Genomic DNA, 21,687 nt, shown 5'->3' with positions numbered 1-21,687 from the left:
AGTGACAGTATTGGGCAGCGCCACTCATCCTGTGAGTGGACACACCGCCATAGTGACAGTATTGGGCAGCGTCACCCATCCTGTGAGTGGACACACCGCCATAGTGACAGTATTGGGCAGCGCCACTCATCCTGTGAGTGGACACACCGCCATAGTGAGAGTATTGGGCAGCGCCACTCATCCTGTGAGTGGACACACCGCCATAGTGACAGTATTGGGCAGCGCCACTCATCCTGTGAGTGGACACACCGCCATAGTGAGAGTATTGGGCAGCGCCACTCATCCTGTGAGTGGACACACCGCCATAGTGACAGTATTGGGCAGCGGCACTCATCCTGCGAGTGGACACACCGCCATAGTGACAGTATTGGGCAGCGTCACCCATCCTGTGAGTGGACACACCGCCATAGTGACGGTATTGGGCAGCGTCACTCATCCTGTGAGTGGACACACCGCCATAGTGACGGTATTGGGCAGCGTCACTCATCCTGTGAGTGGACACACCGCCATAGTGACAGTATTGGGCAGCGCCACTCATCCTGTGAGTGGACACACCGCCATAGTGACAGTATTGGGCAGCGCCACTCATCCTGTGAGTGGACACACCGCCATAGCAGCATGTACAACACTCCCCAATAGGAAGAAAACCCGCTGGGTTGTTCATACAGCCAAACATCAAATCTATACACAAACACATTCTTAATACATCATGCAGAAACCAATACAGTAGCACTGGAAATACACCCAGAGCTGTATACCCACCATTTAAGCATAAGACTTAGATACATTAGACTTTCTACATTTAAGCCTGGACTTGGGTAAATTTTCCGATTGGTTGCTAGGCTTCGAGCCCCAAAACAAATACACATGCTTCATACACCTGGAGGTATACCCCATTTCTCAAGTGTATATTGGGGCCACTGCTTGTATACCAGTTATGGAAGCTGTGTATGTGACGAGACTATTGTGTATACACCAGTCATGGTGGCTGTGCACGTGAGAACACTGTATACATGAGAATTGAGCAGATCATGTATTTTTAACTTTCCCCAGGGAGGGGGGGAGGGGTGGGTATAGGTGGGGGGGGTGAGAGAGAGAGAGAGAGAGAGAGAGAGAGAGAGAGAGAGAGAGAGAGAGAGAGAGAGAGAGAGAGAGAGAGAGAGAGAGAGAGAGAGAGAGAGAGAGAGAGAGAGAGAGAGAGAGAGATATGAGAAGAGAGAGAGATATGAGAAGAGAGATGAGGAGATAAGAAGAGAGATAAGAGAAGAGAGAGAAGAGAAGAGAGAGGGAGAGAGAGGAGACGAGAGAAGAGAGAGAGATGAGAGAACAGAGAAGAGAAGGGAAGAGGAGGGAGAGGGAGGAGGACGGAGAGAAGATGAGAATATGGGGGAAGAGAGGAGGGGAGAGAAGAGAGAGAGAGGAGAGAGAGAAGAGCACAGGCTGTACCAATTATCAATAAGATAGCCTACTAACTCCCTACAATCAGCGTCGCACCAACTAGCCTAGTCACATCACATTTCCTAATCCCCGAATGATTACACCTAACAGATGTATATCGAATCAATTTCGTATAAAACAGAACAAGGCAACTGAATAAAATAACGCATAAACAAAAAAATAGAGTAATTTCGCATTAGAGTATATCAGAAGATAGCCATATTCCTAATGAAAATGGGTCATTTAAATTCATTATTATTTAGAACAATGTCTAGAGAGAGTAGGTCTATGCAGGTAATCAGTGCACGATTCACCAGAGGTTTGGTGAGGGTGTGTCGAATGCACGGGGTTGAAAATCAATAGAGCGAGAGGGGAGGTGGTGGGTGATAGGGAGGGGTAGGAGAGAGGGAGGGAGCCAGGCCCCGCTTTGTTTACAAACAGTTCCAGCTGATTCTGGCCCCAGCCTCGCCCCTCTCTCACCCATATCCACTCTTGGTCGCCTCCCGACACTCGCTCACTCTTATCACACTCTCCCGTCAACATTGTGGCTATTGGGTGCGCAAACACGCGCACTCATGCACGCTGGTGCGCACATGCGTTGTGAGTGCGCGCGCACACACATATACAAGGACTATCGACTTTGGTAAACCACACGTTGTTCCTCTTTGTGTATAACGTGCATCACATGAAACAAAGTGTGTATAGGGATAATATTGGCGTTACATCTCGCTAGTAACAACAACAACAGTGCTTTGACGTGATACGTGTTCTGTGACGGTGACAACAACAACAGACACATGCTCTGTGAGGGGGGGGGGGACAACGACAACAAAGGCGTCCTCTGTGAGGGGGGACAACAACAAAGGGGTCCTCTGTGAGGGGGGACAACAACAACAAAGGGGTCCTCTGTGAGGGGGGACAACAACAACAACAAAGGGGTCCTCTGTGAGGGGGGACAACAACAACAACAAAGGGGTCCTCTGTGAGGGGGGACAACAACAACAAAGGGGTCCTCTGTGAGGGGGGACAACAACAACAACAAAGAGGTCCTTTGTGAGGGGGGACAACAACAACAACAAAGAGGTCCTCTATGAGGGGGACAACAACAACAAAGGTGTCCTCTGTGAGGGGGACAACAACAACAAAGGTGTCCTCTGTGAGGGGGGACAACAACAACAAAGAGGTCCTCTGTGAGGGGGGACAACAACAACAACAAAGGGGTCCTCTATGAGGGGGACAACAACAACAAAGGTGTCCTCTGTGAGGGGGGACAACAACAAAGGGGTCCTCTGTGAGGGGGGACAACAACAACAACAAAGGGGTCCTCTGTGAGGGGGGACAACAACAACAACAAAGGGGTCCTCTATGAGGGGGACAACAACAACAAAGGTGTCCTCTGTGAGGGGGGACAACAACAAAGGGGTCCTCTGTGAGGGGGGACAACAACAACAACAAAGGGGTCCTCTGTGAGGGGGACAACAACAACAAAGGTGTCCTCTGTGAGGGGGACAACAACAACAAAGGTGTCCTCTGTGAGGGGGGACAACAACAACAAAGGTGTCCTCTGTGAGGGGGACAACAACAACAACAAAGGGGTCCTCTGTGAGGGGGGACAACAACAACAAAGGTGTCCTCTGTGAGGGGGGACAACAACAACAACAAAGGTGTCCTCTGTGAGGGGGGACAACAAAGGGGTCCTCTGTGAGGGGGGACAACAACAAAGGGGTCCTCTGTGAGGGGGGACAACAACAACAACAAAGGGGTCCTCTGTGAGGGGGGACAACAACAACAAAGGTGTCCTCTGTGAGGGGGGACAACAACAACAACAAAGAGGTCCTCTGTGAGGGGGACAACAACAACAAAGGTGTCCTCTGTGAGGGGGGACAACAACAACAAAGAGGTCCTCTGTGAGGGATACAACAACAACAAAGGGGTCCTCTGTGAGGGGGGACAACAACAACAAAGGGGTCCTCTGTGAGGGGGGACAACAACAACAACAAAGGTGTCCTCTGTGAGGGGGGACAACAACAACAACAAAGGGGTCCTCTGTGAGGGGGACAACAACAACAAAGGGGTCCTCTGTGAGGGGGACAACGACAACAAAGGGGTCCTCTGTGAGGGGGACAACAACAACAAAGGGGTCCTCTGTGAGGGGGACAACAACAACAAAGGGGTCCTCTGTGAGGGGGACAACAACAACAAAGGGGTCCTCTGTGAGGGGGACAACAACAACAAAGGGGTCCTCTGTGAGGGGGACAACAACAACAAAGGGGTCCTCTGTGAGGGGGACAACAACAACAAAGGGGTCCTCTGTGAGGGGGACAACAACAACAATAACAAAGGGGTCCTCTGTGAGGGGGGACAACAACAAAGGGGTCCTCTGTGAGGGGGACAACAACAAAGGGGTCCTCTGTGAGGGGGGACAACAACAACAAAGGGGTCCTCTGTGAGGGGGACAACAACAACAAAGGGGTCCTCTGTGAGGGGGACAACAACAACAATAACAAAGGGGTCCTCTGTGAGGGGGGACAACAACAACAAAGGGGTCCTCTGTGAGGGGGGACAACAACAAAGGGGTCCTCTGTGAGGGGGGACAACAACAACAAAGGGGTCCTCTGTGAGGGGGGACAACAACAACAAAGGGGTCCTCTGTGAGGGGGACAACAACAACAATAACAAAGGGGTCCTCTGTGAGGGGGGACAACAACAAAGGGGTCCTCTGTGAGGGGGACAACAACAACAAAGGGGTCCTCTGTGAGGGGGGACAACAACAAAGGGGTCCTCTGTGAGGGGGGACAACAACAAAGGGGTCCTCTGTGAAGGGGGGACAACAACAACAAAGGGGTCCTCTGTGAGGGGGACAACAACAACAAAGGGGTCCTCTGTGGGGGGGACAACAACAACAAAGGGGTCGTCTGTGAGGGGGACAACAACAACAAAGGGGTCGTCTGTGAGGGATACAACAACAACAAAGGGGTCCTCTGTGAGGGGGACAACAACAACAACAAAGGGGTCCTCTGTGAGGGGGGACAACAACAACAAACACAAAGGGGTCCTCTGTGAGGGGGGACAACAACAAACACAAAGGGGTCCTCTGTGAGGGGGACAACAACAACAAAGGGGTCCTCTGTGAGGGGGACAACAACAAACACAAAGGGGTCCTCTGTGAGGGGGGACAACAACAAACAAAAAGGGGTCCTCTGTGAGGGGGGACAACAACAACAAAGGGGTCCTCTGTGAGGGGGGACAACAACAACAAAGGGGTCCTCTGTGAGGGGGGACAACAACAACAACAAAGGGGTCCTCTGTGAGGGGGGACAACAACAACAACAAAGGGGTCCTCTGTGAGGGGGACAACAACAACAAAGGGGTCCTCTGTGAGGGGGGACAACAACAACAAAGGGGTCCTCTGTGAGGGATACAACAACAAAGGGGTCCTCTGTGAGGGGGGACAACAACAACAACAAAGGGGTCCTCTGTGAGGGGGGACAACAACAACAACAAAGGGGTCCTCTGTGAGGGGGGACAACAACAAAAACAAAGGGGTCCTCCTGTGAGGGATACAACAACAACAAAGGGGTCCTCTGTGAGGGATACAACAACAAAGGGGTCCTCTGTGAGGGGGGACAACAACAACAAAGGGGTCCTCTGTGAGGGGGGACAACAACAACAAAGGGGTCCTCTGTGAGGGGGGACAACAACAAAGGGGTCCTCTGTGAGGGGGACAACAACAACAAAGGCGTCCTCTGTGAGGGGGACAACAACAACAAAGGGATCCTCTGTGAGGGGTGACAACAACAACAAAGGGGTCCTCTGTGAGGGGTGACAACAACAACAACAAAGGGGTCCTCTGTGAGGGGGGACAACAACAACAAAGGGGTCCTCTGTGAGGGGGGACAACAACAACAAAGGGGTCCTCTGTGAGGGGGGACAACAACAACAAAGGGGTCCTCTGTGAGGGGGACAACAACAACAACAACAAAGGGGTCCTCTGTGAGGGGGGACAACAACAACAAAGGCGTCCTCTGTGAGGGGGACAACAACAACAAAGGCGTCCTCTGTGAGGGGGACAACAACAACAAAGGCGTCCTCTGTGAGGGGTGACAACAACAACAACAAAGGGGTCCTCTGTGAGGGGGACAACAACAACAAAGGGGTCCTCTGTGAGGGGGACAACAACAACAAAGGGATCCTCTGTGAGGGGGGACAACAACAATAACAAAGGCGTCCTCTGTGAGGGGTGACAACAACAACAAAGGCGTCCTCTGTGAGGGGTGACAACAACAACAACAAAGGCGTCCTCTGTGAGGGGTGACAACAACAAAGGCGTCCTCTGTGAGGGGGACAACAACAAAGTGGTCCTCTGTGAGGGGTGACAACAACAACAAAGGCGTCCTCTGTGAGGGGTGACAACAACAACAGGTGTCCTCTGTGAGGGGGAAAACAACAACAAAGGCGTCCTCTGTGAGGGGGGAAACAACAACAACAAAGGCGTCCTCTGTGAGGGGGGAAACAACAACAAAGGCGTCCTCTGTGAGGGGGACAACAACAACAACAAAGGCGTCCTCTGTGAGGGGTGACAACAACAACAGGCGTCCTCTGTGAGGGGGGAAACAACAAAAAAGGCGTCCTCTGTGATGGGGGAAACAACAACAACAACAACAAAGGCGTCCTCTGTGAGGGGGGAAACAACAACAACAAAGGCGTCCTCTGTGAGGGGGACAACAACAAAGGGGTCCTCTGTGAAGGGGACAACAACAACAAAGGCATCCTCTGTGAGGGGGGGACAACAACAACAATAACAAAGGCGTCCTCTGTGAGGGGGGACAACAATAACAACAACAAAGGCATCCTCTGTGAGGGGGGACAACAACAACAAAGGCATCCTCTGTGAGGGGGACAACAATAACAAAGGCATCCTGTGAGGGGGACAACAACAATAACAAAGGCGTCCTCTGTGAGGGGGACAACAACAACAACAACAAAGGCGTCCTCTGTGAGGGGGACAACAACAACAAAGGGGTCCTCTGTGAGGGGGACAACAACAACAAAGGGATCCTCTGTGAGGGGTGACAACAACAACAACAAAGGGGTCCTCTGTGAGGGGGACAACAACAACAAAGGGGTCCTCTGTGAGGGGGACAACAACAACAAAGGGATCCTCTGTGAGGGGGGACAACAACAATAACAAAGGCGTCCTCTGTGAGGGGTGACAACAACAACAACAAAGGCGTCCTCTGTGAGGGGTGACAACAACAACAACAAAGGCGTCCTCTGTGAGGGGTGACAACAACAACAACAAAGGCGTCCTCTGTGAGGGGGACAACAACAACAACAACAAAGGCGTCCTCTGTGAGGGGGACAACAACAATAACAAAGGGGCCCTGTGTGAGGGGGGACAACAACAACAAGAAATGCATCCTCTGTGAGGGGGGACAACAACAACAAAGGCGTCCTCTGTGAGGGGTGACAACAACAACAAAGGCGTCCTCTGTGAGGGGTGACAACAACAACAAAGGCATCCTCTGTGAGGTGGGACAACAACAACAACAAAGGCATCCTCTGTGAGGGGTGACAACAACAACAACAAAGGCATCCTCTGTGAGGGGGGACAACAATAACAAAGGCGTCCTCTGTAAGGGGGACAATAACAACAACTAAGGCATCCTCTGTGAGGGGGACAACAATAACAAAGGCGTCCTCTGTGAGGGGGACAACAACAACAACAAAGGCGTCCTCTGTGAGGGGGACAACAATAACAAAGGCGTCCTGTGAGGGGGACAACAACAACAAAGGCGTTCTCTGTGAGGGGGACAACAACAACAAAGGCGTCCTCTGTGAGGGGTGACAACAACAATAACAAAGGCGTCCTTTGTGAGGGGGGACAACAATAACAAAGGCGTCCTCTGTGAGGGGTGACAACAATAACAAAGGCGTCCTCTGTGAGGGGTGACAACAACAACAATAACAAAGGCGTCCTCTGTGAGGGTTGACAACAACAACAAAGGCGTCCTCTGTGAGGGGTGACAACAACAATAACAAAGGCATCCTCTGTGAGGGGGACAACAACAAAGGCGTCCTCTGTGAGGGGTGACAACAACAACAAAGGGGTCCTCTGTGAGGGGGACAACAACAACAACAAAGGCATCCTCTGAGGGGTGACAACAACAACAACAAAGGCGTCCTCTGTGAGGGGGACAACAACAACAACAACAAAGGGGTCCTCTATGAGAGGGACAACAACAACAACAAAGGTGTCCTCTGTGAGGGGGGACAACAACAACAACAAAGGGGTCCTCTGTGAGGGGGACAACAACAACAAAGGGGTCCTCTGTGAGGGGGACAACGACAACAAAGGGGTCCTCTGTGAGGGGGACAACAACAACAAAGGGGTCCTCTGTGAGGGGGACAACAACAACAAAGGGGTCCTCTGTGAGGGGGACAACAACAACAAAGGGGTCCTCTGTGAGGGGGACAACAACAACAAAGGGGTCCTCTGTGAGGGGGACAACAACAACAAAGGGGTCCTCTGTGAGGGGGACAACAACAACAAAGGGGTCCTCTGTGAGGGGGACAACAACAACAATAACAAAGGGGTCCTCTGTGAGGGGGGACAACAACAAAGGGGTCCTCTGTGAGGGGGACAACAACAAAGGGGTCCTCTGTGAGGGGGGACAACAACAACAAAGGGGTCCTCTGTGAGGGGGACAACAACAACAAAGGGGTCCTCTGTGAGGGGGACAACAACAACAATAACAAAGGGGTCCTCTGTGAGGGGGGACAACAACAACAAAGGGGTCCTCTGTGAGGGGGGACAACAACAAAGGGGTCCTCTGTGAGGGGGGACAACAACAACAAAGGGGTCCTCTGTGAGGGGGGACAACAACAACAAAGGGGTCCTCTGTGAGGGGGACAACAACAACAATAACAAAGGGGTCCTCTGTGAGGGGGGACAACAACAAAGGGGTCCTCTGTGAGGGGGACAACAACAACAAAGGGGTCCTCTGTGAGGGGGGACAACAACAAAGGGGTCCTCTGTGAGGGGGGACAACAACAAAGGGGTCCTCTGTGAAGGGGGGACAACAACAACAAAGGGGTCCTCTGTGAGGGGGACAACAACAACAAAGGGGTCCTCTGTGGGGGGGACAACAACAACAAAGGGGTCGTCTGTGAGGGGGACAACAACAACAAAGGGGTCGTCTGTGAGGGATACAACAACAACAAAGGGGTCCTCTGTGAGGGGGACAACAACAACAACAAAGGGGTCCTCTGTGAGGGGGGACAACAACAACAAACACAAAGGGGTCCTCTGTGAGGGGGGACAACAACAAACACAAAGGGGTCCTCTGTGAGGGGGACAACAACAACAAAGGGGTCCTCTGTGAGGGGGGACAACAACAACAAACACAAAGGGGTCCTCTGTGAGGGGGACAACAACAAACACAAAGGGGTCCTCTGTGAGGGGGGACAACAACAAACAAAAAGGGGTCCTCTGTGAGGGGGGACAACAACAACAAAGGGGTCCTCTGTGAGGGGGGACAACAACAACAAAGGGGTCCTCTGTGAGGGGGGACAACAACAACAACAAAGGGGTCCTCTGTGAGGGGGGACAACAACAACAAAGGGGTCCTCTGTGAGGGGGACAACAACAACAAAGGGGTCCTCTGTGAGGGGGGACAACAACAACAAAGGGGTCCTCTGTGAGGGATACAACAACAAAGGGGTCCTCTGTGAGGGGGGACAACAACAACAACAAAGGGGTCCTCTGTGAGGGGGGACAACAACAACAACAAAGGGGTCCTCTGTGAGGGGGGACAACAACAAAAACAAAGGGGTCCTCCTGTGAGGGATACAACAACAACAAAGGGGTCCTCTGTGAGGGATACAACAACAAAGGGGTCCTCTGTGAGGGGGGACAACAACAACAAAGGGGTCCTCTGTGAGGGGGGACAACAACAACAAAGGGGTCCTCTGTGAGGGGGGACAACAACAAAGGGGTCCTCTGTGAGGGGGACAACAACAACAAAGGCGTCCTCTGTGAGGGGGACAACAACAACAAAGGGGTCCTCTGTGAGGGGTGACAACAACAACAACAACAAAGGGGTCCTCTGTGAGGGGGGACAACAACAACAAAGGGGTCCTCTGTGAGGGGGGACAACAACAACAAAGGGGTCCTCTGTGAGGGGGGACAACAACAACAAAGGGGTCCTCTGTGAGGGGGACAACAACAACAACAACAAAGGGGTCCTCTGTGAGGGGGGACAACAACAACAAAGGCGTCCTCTGTGAGGGGGACAACAACAACAAAGGCGTCCTCTGTGAGGGGGACAACAACAACAAAGGCGTCCTCTGTGAGGGGTGACAACAACAACAACAAAGGGGTCCTCTGTGAGGGGGACAACAACAACAAAGGGGTCCTCTGTGAGGGGGACAACAACAACAAAGGGATCCTCTGTGAGGGGGGACAACAACAATAACAAAGGCGTCCTCTGTGAGGGGTGACAACAACAAAGGCGTCCTCTGTGAGGGGGACAACAACAACAACAAAGTGGTCCTCTGTGAGGGGTGACAACAACAACAAAGGCGTCCTCTGTGAGGGGTGACAACAACAACAAAGGCGTCCTCTGTGAGGGGGGAAACAACAACAAAGGCGTCCTCTGTGAGGGGGACAACAACAACAACAAAGGCGTCCTCTGTGAGGGGTGACAACAACAACAGGCGTCCTCTGTGAGGGGGGAAACAACAAAAAAGGCGTCCTCTGTGATGGGGGAAACAACAACAACAACAACAAAGGCGTCCTCTGTGAGGGGGGAAACAACAACAACAAAGGCGTCCTCTGTGAGGGGGACAACAACAAAGGGGTCCTCTGTGAAGGGGACAACAACAACAAAGGCATCCTCTGTGAGGGGGGGACAACAACAACAATAACAAAGGCGTCCTCTGTGAGGGGGGACAGCAATAACAACAACAAAGGCATCCTCTGTGAGGGGGGACAACAACAACAAAGGCATCCTCTGTGAGGGGGACAACAATAACAAAGGCATCCTGTGAGGGGGACAACAACAATAACAAAGGCGTCCTCTGTGAGGGGGACAACAACAACAACAACAAAGGCGTCCTCTGTGAGGGGGACAACAACAACAAAGGGGTCCTCTGTGAGGGGGACAACAACAACAAAGGGATCCTCTGTGAGGGGTGACAACAACAACAACAAAGGGGTCCTCTGTGAGGGGGACAACAACAACAAAGGGGTCCTCTGTGAGGGGGACAACAACAACAAAGGGATCCTCTGTGAGGGGGGACAACAACAATAACAAAGGCGTCCTCTGTGAGGGGTGACAACAACAACAACAAAGGCGTCCTCTGTGAGGGGTGACAACAACAACAACAAAGGCGTCCTCTGTGAGGGGTGACAACAACAACAACAAAGGCGTCCTCTGTGAGGGGGACAACAACAACAACAACAAAGGCGTCCTCTGTGAGGGGGACAACAACAATAACAAAGGGGTCCTGTGTGAGGGGGGACAACAACAACAAGAAATGCATCCTCTGTGAGGGGGGACAACAACAACAAAGGCGTCCTCTGTGAGGGGTGACAACAACAACAAAGGCGTCCTCTGTGAGGGGTGACAACAACAACAAAGGCATCCTCTGTGAGGTGGGACAACAACAACAACAAGGGCATCCTCTGTGAGGGGTGACAACAACAACAACAAAGGCATCCTCTGTGAGGGAGGACAACAATAACAAAGGCGTCCTCTGTAAGGGGGACAATAACAACAACTAAGGCATCCTCTGTGAGGGGGACAACAATAACAAAGGCGTCCTCTGTGAGGGGGACAACAACAACAACAAAGGCGTCCTCTGTGAGGGGGACAACAATAACAAAGGCGTCCTGTGAGGGGGACAACAACAACAAAGGCGTTCTCTGTGAGGGGGACAACAACAACAAAGGCGTCCTCTGTGAGGGGTGACAACAACAATAACAAAGGCGTCCTTTGTGAGGGGGGACAACAATAACAAAGGCGTCCTCTGTGAGGGGTGACAACAATAACAAAGGCGTCCTCTGTGAGGGGTGACAACAACAACAATAACAAAGGCGTCCTCTGTGAGGGTTGACAACAACAACAAAGGCGTCCTCTGTGAGGGGTGACAACAACAATAACAAAGGCATCCTCTGTGAGGGGGACAACAACAAAGGCGTCCTCTGTGAGGGGTGACAACAACAACAAAGGCATCCTCTGAGGGGTGACAACAACAACAACAAAGGCGTCCTCTGTGAGGGGGACAACAACAACAAAGGCGTCCTCTGTGAGGGGTGACAACAACAACAAAGGTGTCCTCTGTGAGGGCGGGGGACAACAACAACAAAGGCGTCCTCTGTGAGGGGTGACAACAACAACAAAGGTGTCCTCTGTGAGGGCGGGGGACAACAACAACAAAGGCGTCCTCTGTGAGGGGTGACAACAACAACAAAGGTGTCCTCTGTGAGGGGAACAACAACAAAGGCATCCTCTGTGAGGGTGACAACAACAACAAAGGCGTCCTCTGTGAGGGGGACAACAACAACAAAGGCATCCTCTGTGAGGGGGACAACAACAACAAAGGCGTCCTCTGTGAGGGGGGACAACAACAAAGGCGTCCTCTGTGAGGGGGAACAACAACAAAGGCATCTTCTGTGAGGGGGACAACAACAACAACAAAGGCATCCTCTGTGAGGGTGACAAGAACAACAACAAAGGGGTCCTCTGTGAGGGGTGACAACAACAACAAAGGCATCCTCTGTGAGGGGTGACAACAACAACAACAAAGGCATCCTCTGTGAGGGGTGACAACAACAACAAAGGCATCCTCTGTGAGGGGGACAACAACAACAAAGGCGTCCTCTGTGAGGGGTGACAACAACAAAGGCATCCTCTGTGAGGGGAACAACAACAACAAAGGCATCCTCTGTGAGGGGTGACAACAACAACAAAGGCATCCTCTGTGAGGGGGACAACAACAACAAAGGCATCCTCTGTGAGGGGGGACAACAACAACAACAAAGGCATCATCTGTGAGGGGTGACAACAACAACAACAAAGGCGTCCTCTGTGAGGGGGACAACAACAACAACAACAAAGGCGTCCTCTGTGAGGGGGACAACAACAACAACAAAGGCGTCCTCTGTGAGGGGGACAACAACAACAAAGGCATCCTCTGTGAGGGGTGACAACAACAACAAAGGCGTCCTCTGTGAGAGGGGACAACAACAACAACAAATGCGTCCTCTGTGAGGGGGACAACAACAACAACAAAGGCATCCTCTCTGAGGGGGACAACAACAACAACAAAGGCATCCTCTGTGAGGGGGGGGACAACAACAAAAGCATCCTCTGTGAGGGCGACAACAACAACAACAAAGGTGTCCTCTGTGAGGGGGACAACAACAACAAAGGCATCCTCTGTGAGGGGAACAACAACAAAGGCATCCTCTGTGAGTGGGACAACAACAACAACAAAGGCGTCCTCTGTGAGGGGTGACAACAACAACAAAGGCATCCTCTGTGAGGGGTGACAACAACAACAACAAAGGCATCCTCTGTGAGGGGTGACAACAACAACAACAAAGGCATCCTCTGTGAGGGGTGACAACAACAACAACAAAGGCATCCTCTGTGAGGGGTGACAACAACAACAACAAAGGCATCCTCTGTGAGGGGTGACAACAACAACAACAAAGGCATCCTCTGTGAGGGGTGACAACAACAACAAAGGCATCCTCTGTGAGGGGTGACAACAACAACAACAAAGGCATCCTCTGTGAGGGGTGACAACAACAAAGGCGTCCTCTGTGAGGGGTGACAACAACAACAACAAAGGCATCCTCTGTGAGTGGGACAACAACAACAACAAAGGCGTCCTCTGTGAGGGGTGACAGCAACAACAACAAAGGCATCCTCTGTGAGGGGGGCCAACAACAACAACAAAGGCATCCTCTGTGAGGGGTGACAACAACAACAAAGGCATCCTCTGTGAGGGGGAGAACAACAAAGGCATCCTCTGTGAGGGGTGACAACAACAACAACAAAGGCATCCTCTGTGAGGGGTGACAACAACAACAACAAAGGCATCCTCTGTGAGGGGGACAACAACAACAAAGGCATCCTCTGTGAGGGGTGACAACAACAACAACAAAGGCATCCTCTGTGAGGGGGACAACAACAACAGGCTGGTTGGTGAGCCTGAATCAACAAGCCCAATTATTTACAATACCTGCTGTTCTAGGTATGCTGGATGTTTTGTGACTGAAGCTGGTAGAATGTAACTGACCAGAGTTGGTTCATATGTAACAACTGTTACATATGTAACAGTTGTTACATATGAACCAACTGTTATGTAACAGCTGACATACTCTTACATTCTAACATCTCCAAGACCAAGACAGAATATCCAACATACTACCCCCCTTACTTCACCTCATTCTCAGTTATACATTAGTTGCTCCGGGTAAGTGGTATTCATTTCCTACTGTGCCTTGGGAAAATGTTGGCAAGATCAACTAAAGGCATCTAGTAGTGTGAGGCAAACTGATAAAACTGCAAAATGAATTGCGGAGACTTAATTTTTCAACTTCATTCTCAAATGAAGAATAAATGATATAGAGAAGATTCGTGCTAGAATCAGTGACATAACCTTTTCTATTAAATTCAGTAACACTCACATATGCATTATATATATATATATATATATATATATATATATATATATATATATATATATATATATATATATATATATATATATATATATATATATATATATATATATATATATATATATATATATATATATATATATATATTATATATATACACACATATATATATATATATATACACACACACACACTGTATGTGTATGTTATATAAATAGAACCAAACTAAGGTAGAACAAAGGTGATTGCGGGAGAACAAAGAATGTGTACACACGAGGAAGGCCGTGTCTTCACAAGTGTAGCACCACTCTCTCAAGTGTACCTTAACATTATGGTAAACACCCAAGCTACAGTAAACACCAGACAAAGAGCTGGGGCCCTACGACTTGTTTACAGTCCAAGAGTTTTTCTGCATGCTGTAGTTTTTGCGATACTGATGCAAGTTAGCGTTGCACGGCGCTTACCAGTTCATCATGGCGACTAAGCAGAATAATAAGCGAGTCGTCTACATGTATTTATACTCAAAGGCGTGAAGTGTGCTTCACAGGGAGGGACATTAATGACGCATTAGAAGTGAGGGAGCTCGGTCTTCCCTTGTCTTGCTTGGTTTGTCGACCCTCCCCCAAAAACTCGGCCTAAGTCCTCGCCACTCGCCCTATATTAAACATAACACTCATATATCGTTCACAATTTTGTAACAAATAAAAAAAACATTGAAAACTAGTTGTTTAAGCAGGTCTGGGGAATCTCCCTAACCGTGGAATACAAAATCCCGCCCGTCGAATCATAACAAAGAAAGCCACTAGGCTAAAAAATCCCGTAAAGCGAGACTTAGTCACGTTGTTCTGCGCAGTGAAAGCCAATGCCAGCAGGAAGCCAATGCCAGCAGGAAGCCAGCCCCAGCAGGAAGCAACATACAGGAGTCCTACCTGAGCCAAAACCCCCAGGAGCAGACGAGACAAGGAACATCTTCCTGAGATAATCAGGATTCTGGCGGCAGAAGGGACCAGTGGGGTGGATCAGAAGTCAGTGGGGTGCGCAGTTGTGAACCACAGTGATCTCTCAGCTGAGAAAGCAGCTGTCTGGCCCCAGCTTTCACCCTCATCTCTCGCCAAACAATCCCATTGTTCAAGTTTTCGCGCAAAGTTGCATTCAATCACGGTTTTCCCTACTGATTTTATCACATTATTTCTAAGCATTTGAATACATCGTTATCCTAAGTAATGCCATTTCGATAGCAAGCACAAGACGTAGCAATAGATCCACTCCTGTTATCTCAATGATACAAATCACTCAACCTGCACATCACTTGATATCTCTTGACAGCCAGTATAAGGAACTCATATGAACATTTTGAAGCTAAAAGACTTCAAAAGACTTTGTTTAGGTGTCAAGGTATCAAAAAGACTTTGACATCTTGGCAAAAGACTAAACAAAACCACTTAATTAGAAACCAAATACACTGTGATTGAATATATTCAAATATTGTACATATACAATATCTAAGACTTAAAAGATACGTCGACGGGGGAAAAAAAAAAAAAAAAGAGTGGATTTTTCCCGTGTAAAATATTAACCGAACTATAGAACATATACATCGTTACTTGAAACTACTTAATAAGACCTGCTTTAATAAGACTTAATAAGACTTACACGCGTTAAGCACAAAGTGTATAGCAATGAGGTTTCTGTGCAATATTACGTGATCTGGGAGGATCTTCAAGGACAACCAAGTCAAGTGGCCGGGGTTGTTGCTTGACCTCGAACAACCTTCCTCAAGATTGACTTCCTACAACCCCACAAATGACATTACAACCCCAAAACCCCACAGCTAAACCAGCAAATCTTGACCGGAGGAAACCATTGCGAGTGTGTCAGTAAGGAAGAATCAATGTTTCTAAAGAATTAACGAGTCGAGGGGAAGGTAGATTTAAGTGAGAGGGGAATTCTGGCCTTAATACACTTTTTCAGATTCAAATACACTTAATTCTTGTGGGGGATTTTAGGGGGTTTCTATGGCTCCTACAGCTCACTTACAATCATTTTTAACACAATAGATTCTCATTAAAGAGCAGTTTGCATATAAATACATAATCGTGTCTGACTTACTAAGGTCTGAATCGAGTGGTGATTGTTGTTGTTGACGGAGGAGTCTCTTGACCGACACTCACCTTGACACTCTGAAGGCGTTTTGACTCAAATCACTCACAGTTAAAAACTGTTCTTCACTGCGGCATTCACTACACAACTACAAGATTTCACTAAATAATGCAGAATGAACCTGTTTCTATATCGGGTTGGCCGTGGTTCTTCACTCAGAGGGGGGGGGGAGGGGGGAGAGAGAGAGGGTTCTCTACACAGTCAAGAGTCTCTCAGAACTCGTCAAAATTCCAACCGAGAAGAGAGATGTCTGGTGTAGTGGTCATGGGCGCGACTTGCGGGTGTGGGCTCTTGGTTACTCACGCACATGCACGCACTTTCGAGTGAGTGAGGAGGGTTTAAAATGACGTTGCTAAGTCCGCTTGTCAGGTGGGCCTGTCCTCAGGCAAGGAAGAGCTCTGGCCAGAGTGCAGGTTAATGCCCCCGCACTCATGGCTGTCACCACCTCAACTCCTGCCAACCCCTCTCTCTCTCTCTTCGCAGCACACACCTCCAGACACACACACCACAGGTGATGAGACCTGCACTATCGACCAGTGCTAGAGGGGGGGTTTACCGAGGGTATACACAGTCTACCAGGACGAGAACGCGATGTAAACTGAAGCCTTCGACCATCCCCAGCCGCCCTCTGCTGCTACCTCCCTCGGCTGCCAGCCCTCGCCACCCGCTCCACTCGCACACTTTCTGCGTACATGCTCTGTCCTCCCTACACACGGCCTATTTCCTCCTCCAGGCCTTGCCAATGACTTCGACGGGTTACATGAACGCGTCGAAATGTAAAATAATGAATGACAGTCGTTTGTTGCTCGAGATTCGCAGGTAAACAAAGGCTGTTGCATCTTGGCGCAGCCCCGTGCCAGCTGTCACCATATCTGCTATTAATAAAGCTTAATGTAAGCTCCATGTTGCTTCCAGGGAGCTTCCTTTTTCAGTACGAAACCTGTGCATGGCTCCATAAACAGTCAGGTCGGGCTAGGACAAGTTCAAAGTTTTTGTAGAAGTCAAGGTCGGGTTTGTTGTTGGTTGGTGGTGTTGTAGCAAGGATGCGACGCGCTGAACACTCCACCAATATCGCCTCCACGGGGGGAGACGGCTTCACTCTGCTTCAACATTTTTTCCTTTCATAGCCTCCTCAAACATCTAAATCCCTCTCATTAATAACCGTGGCACTCCAGAAAGATTAACCACCTCAGTCATCACGGAGTCGCCGGTGCAAACTGCCTCTAATGGCGACAATTCAAGGCTTACACTGGTGGGGGGGAATTACACTTTATCAACCTCATTTACGTCATTTATTGACCCACCTACCAAAGCACTTGAGCAAGCACCACCCCTCACTGTCTACCCCACCACCCCACACACCTGACAACCAACACATGTCACCCAAGTGTGGTCAACAACCACCCGCATACAGCTAGCTCACCCGATGGTCACAACACCCTCAAATGTCAACCACATCACGCTTAATATGACGTACCACACTTGTCCACTGCTCTTACTCACAAGTACCCCAACACCGCCCTCTAGTACCATCCACACCCCCACTAGTACCACCCACACCCCCCACTAGTATCAACAGTACCCCACAGCCCCCACAAGTACCACCCACACCCCCACAAGTACCTACCTACCTACCTTGAGGCTACCTTGAGGTGCTTCCGGGGCTTAGTGTCCCCGCGGCCCGGTCGTCGACCAGGCCTCCTGGTTGCTGGACTGATCAACCAGGCTCTGACAGTACAGTACCACCCACTAGTACCACCCACACCCCCACAAGTACCACCCACACCCCCACTAGTACCACCCACACCCCCACTAGTACCACCACACCCCCACAAGTACCACCCACACCCCCACTAGTACCACCACACCCCTACAAGTACCCCCACACCCCCACAAGTTCCACCACACCCCCCACTAGTATCATCAGTACGCCCACCCCTCCCTCCCCCACAACCAACCAATAGGCTAAGGGCATTCCATGTGTTGGGCGGCAAAGTACATAATACAATATTATACAAACGCTCAGATCATTGATACATTGTGTGATATATACAGTGTGTATTTCTAGCACGTTAACTGCATCACTGGGGACCTCCACGACCTCTGTATAAATACTCCGTCAGCCAAGGAAGAGACGTGTCAAATTGACAGCTTGCGTGCTCACAAATTCAAACAAAACTTCTTGAAACTGGTTTACCCTACGTTGGGCACACGAGGCTTTCCCAATGCCCAAAATACTGGGAAGTCACAAGTCAAGCCTGGCCTCAGGCCGGGCTTGGGGAGTAGAAGAATTCCCAGAACCCCATCAACCAGGTATCAACCAGGTATTTCAACGTTGATGGAGATTCAACGTTAAAATTGACCGAAAGTTTCGTGACCAAAGCGCTGTGAATGCTAGTGACTTTAGGCATATTATGTACTTGCTTTATCTAGAAATCCAGCATTCTGCTTGTAACTCAATGTGTATGTATGTACTGTTCCCCAAATCACATTATGAAAACGACGTTACTCATGCATATTTTCACTCCCGGGTTTTAGGCTTCTCGGAATTGCCTTTAAGACGAGGCTGCCTGTAACGTCACTCAACCGGTTACTGGCCAGACTCGATGTTGCTTAACTTACTGAGTAATGCGCACATCATTCACTGCGCCATGCCACTGACCTGAACGTGATAACTCAATATTTTTGTTTCCTTTATTTACAAGGGGCCAGATTCACGAAGCAGTTACGCAAGCACTTACGAACATGTCCATTTTTTCTCAATCTTTGACGGCTTTGTTTACAATTATTAAACGGTAAATGAGCTCCGAAGCACCAGGAGGCTATTTATAGCAATAAAAACAGTTGATTGGGAGGTTTTCATGCTTGTAAACTGTTTAATAAATGTAAACAAAGCCGTCAAAAATTGAGGAAAGATGTACACGTTCGTAAGTACTTGCGTAACTGCTTCGTGAATCTGGTCCAAGGTCCATATCTTCCGAATTACCAATATAAGGCGTTTGAAGCCGTGTACCCCATATTGTATAGGCCACATAGGAATGGTAAATTCTGGTTACACTAAATCAGGTTATTTTAATCTGGCCGCCGCTCTCCAATGAAAATTAAAAATACTATTCAACTGAACCTATCTTTAGGCTAGACTCTTCTTATCAGCGACATTGGCGTCCAATATTCAAAAATTGTATTTTCTCAAGTAAATATTATTACATATTAGAATGTGTTGAAGGCCTAACAGATTCTATTGGCAATTTGTGGTATTTGCAGTACGTGGATGAAGCATTTAGGCAACCCGTCCTCGACTCAAGTCCATTACATCCAGCGGTCGACCCCACAGACCCATTCATATATTTTAACATGCTGTTCATTCAAAACGGGAATTTTCGGAAGTATAAATTAATATTATAATATATTAGCATATTGTGTATATATAGGCATAGGATAGGTTAGGTGTTTAGGTTCTGTTGGCGATTATTTGCATTTCTAGGACGTGGGTGAAGCATTTACAGCGTTGTGATTCGAACAAAATTCGTCAGTGAAGCACTTGTTCCGGATATGTTCGAACGTCAGCAGTTGTGAGTCGTGTGTAAACCGTTTTTCATTCATAAACAGCGGGTTTGATGAGTGCATGGAATCACTTTTGGATCTTTGGAGGACGGGCTGATTTAGCGGGTTGTAATTCGAGCACAGGACGTAAAGGAGGCGCTGTTCCAGACAAATACATACATAAGTTATGAGTTGTATAAAGTGTTTTTCATTCACAAAGAAGGGGGGGTCTGGCGGGTGGATTAATGAGCATTTGGTCTTTGTTGATGAGAACGGGTTGTTAAGGTACATGACTCACAACTTCTTAATGTCAGATTGGTTCAACGTTCGAAATTTTCTTGAACAATGCTTCACTTTCTTCCTGTGTTCGAGTCGCACCTCTCTGAACACACTAAACGGTTCACCCCATCACGTATTGTAAATGCAAATAATTGTCAATTATAAATAATTGTACGAAAACAATTTAGGCTCGAGGTTAGGCTATATTTTACCGGAACAAAAAACAAATATAATATGGAATTCATTATTAACAATTAATAAAATTAGTAGTAATTAATAAATGGACACTGTTTTATCTCATAGCACTGAAATCTCTGCATATCATAAACTACACTACATATAAACACAATGTTTCACAATAAATTGTTCACTAATCGCTAACGTAACATCATCCGCTTCTCGGCTTTCAAAGAGATTCAATTACATGCTTTCAAAAATGAATTATTTTTCAAGAGAGCAATTGTTGGGACCACAAAGCCGGCTACCAATTTCCAGCTGTGAAATCTTCCATATAATTTCACCACACTGTCTAACACGCTCATCTGTGGCTTAAGGAGCCATTCCTTTGACGATATCCAGGGGGATATCGTTGAATCTCACACATGCCTGTTGGGCATAATATTAAAGAGTTATGTTCCATCAACCAATTACATTGGGTATTATGCCCACTGGGTATTAAGTCCACTGGGTATTGTGCCCACTGGGTGCATACTTGGCGGAAATAGGAGATTTATCTAAGTCTAGTTTAGTTCATTTATTATGTATCCAATATCCATCCTGTGGGCAGCAGTGGGTCCCATACCCATCCTGTGGGTAGCAGTGGACTCCATACCCATCCTGTGGGCAGCAGTCGACCCCATACCCATCCTGTGGGTAGCAGTGGACTCCATATCCATCCTGTGGGCAGCAGTGGACCCCATGTCCATCCTGTGGGTAGCAGTGGACCCCATACCCATACTGTGGGCAGCAGTGGGTCCCATACCCATCCTGTGGGTAGCAGTGGGCCCCATACCCATCCTGTGGGCAGCAGTGGACCCCATACCCATCCTGTGGGTAGCAGTGGACTCCATATCCATCCTGTGGGCAGCAGTCGACCCCATACCCATCCTGTGGGCAGCAGTGGGTCCCATACTCATCCTGTGGGTAGCAGTGGGTCCCATACCCATCCTGTGGGTAGCAGTAGACCCCATACCCATCCTGTGGGCAGCAGTGGGCCCCATACCCATCCTGTGGGTAGCAGTAGACCCCATACCCATCCTGTGGGCAGCAGTGGGCCCCATACCCATCCTGTGGGCAGTAGTGGAGTTCCAGAGGTACATAGTGCTCAGGAACTGAACCCAAACATTCATTTAGCTAAACAAGTTACAATCTTGATAAGTTAGTTACAGTTTTGTGTATATATCAACACTGGGTTAGAGGACAGCCACAATTAGTCTTTAATTAAGTAACCTGAGCAACTTTAATTTGCAATGAGTTTGTTTCATAATTTGATTTATCCTTTTGGTTATTAATATATTTAGGCACGGCTGTATTTATGTATCTACCCTAGACTGTATGAAGGATTTATCTAG

The 21,687-nt window shown here is 48.9% G+C and overlaps 1 protein-coding gene across 4 annotated transcripts in view; it reads right to left on the bottom strand.

Annotated features, from left to right (window-relative positions):
• The window catches only part of Ypel (Yippee-like), a 106,370-nt gene extending 87,414 nt beyond the window's left edge, over positions 1-18,956 (bottom strand). Inside the window, exon 1 of one of the 4 annotated variants that reach the window (XM_069316810.1) lies at positions 18,917-18,956. The gene's annotated coding sequence lies outside the window, so the exon portion shown is untranslated. Of the gene's footprint in view, positions 1-16,243; positions 17,538-18,916 lie in introns of those variants that run through there. The other 3 variants (XM_069316811.1, XM_045728418.2, XM_045728417.2) reach the window with 3 other exon arrangements.
• Between the last annotated feature and the right edge of the window lie 2,731 nt (positions 18,957-21,687).

The sequence above is a fragment of the Procambarus clarkii genome, chromosome 85, assembly GCF_040958095.1.
Source record: "Procambarus clarkii isolate CNS0578487 chromosome 85, FALCON_Pclarkii_2.0, whole genome shotgun sequence".
Taxonomy (NCBI): Eukaryota; Metazoa; Arthropoda; class Malacostraca; order Decapoda; family Cambaridae; genus Procambarus; species Procambarus clarkii.
The sequence above is the reverse complement of the archived record's forward strand: the minus strand, read 5'-3'. Positions and strand labels throughout refer to the sequence as shown.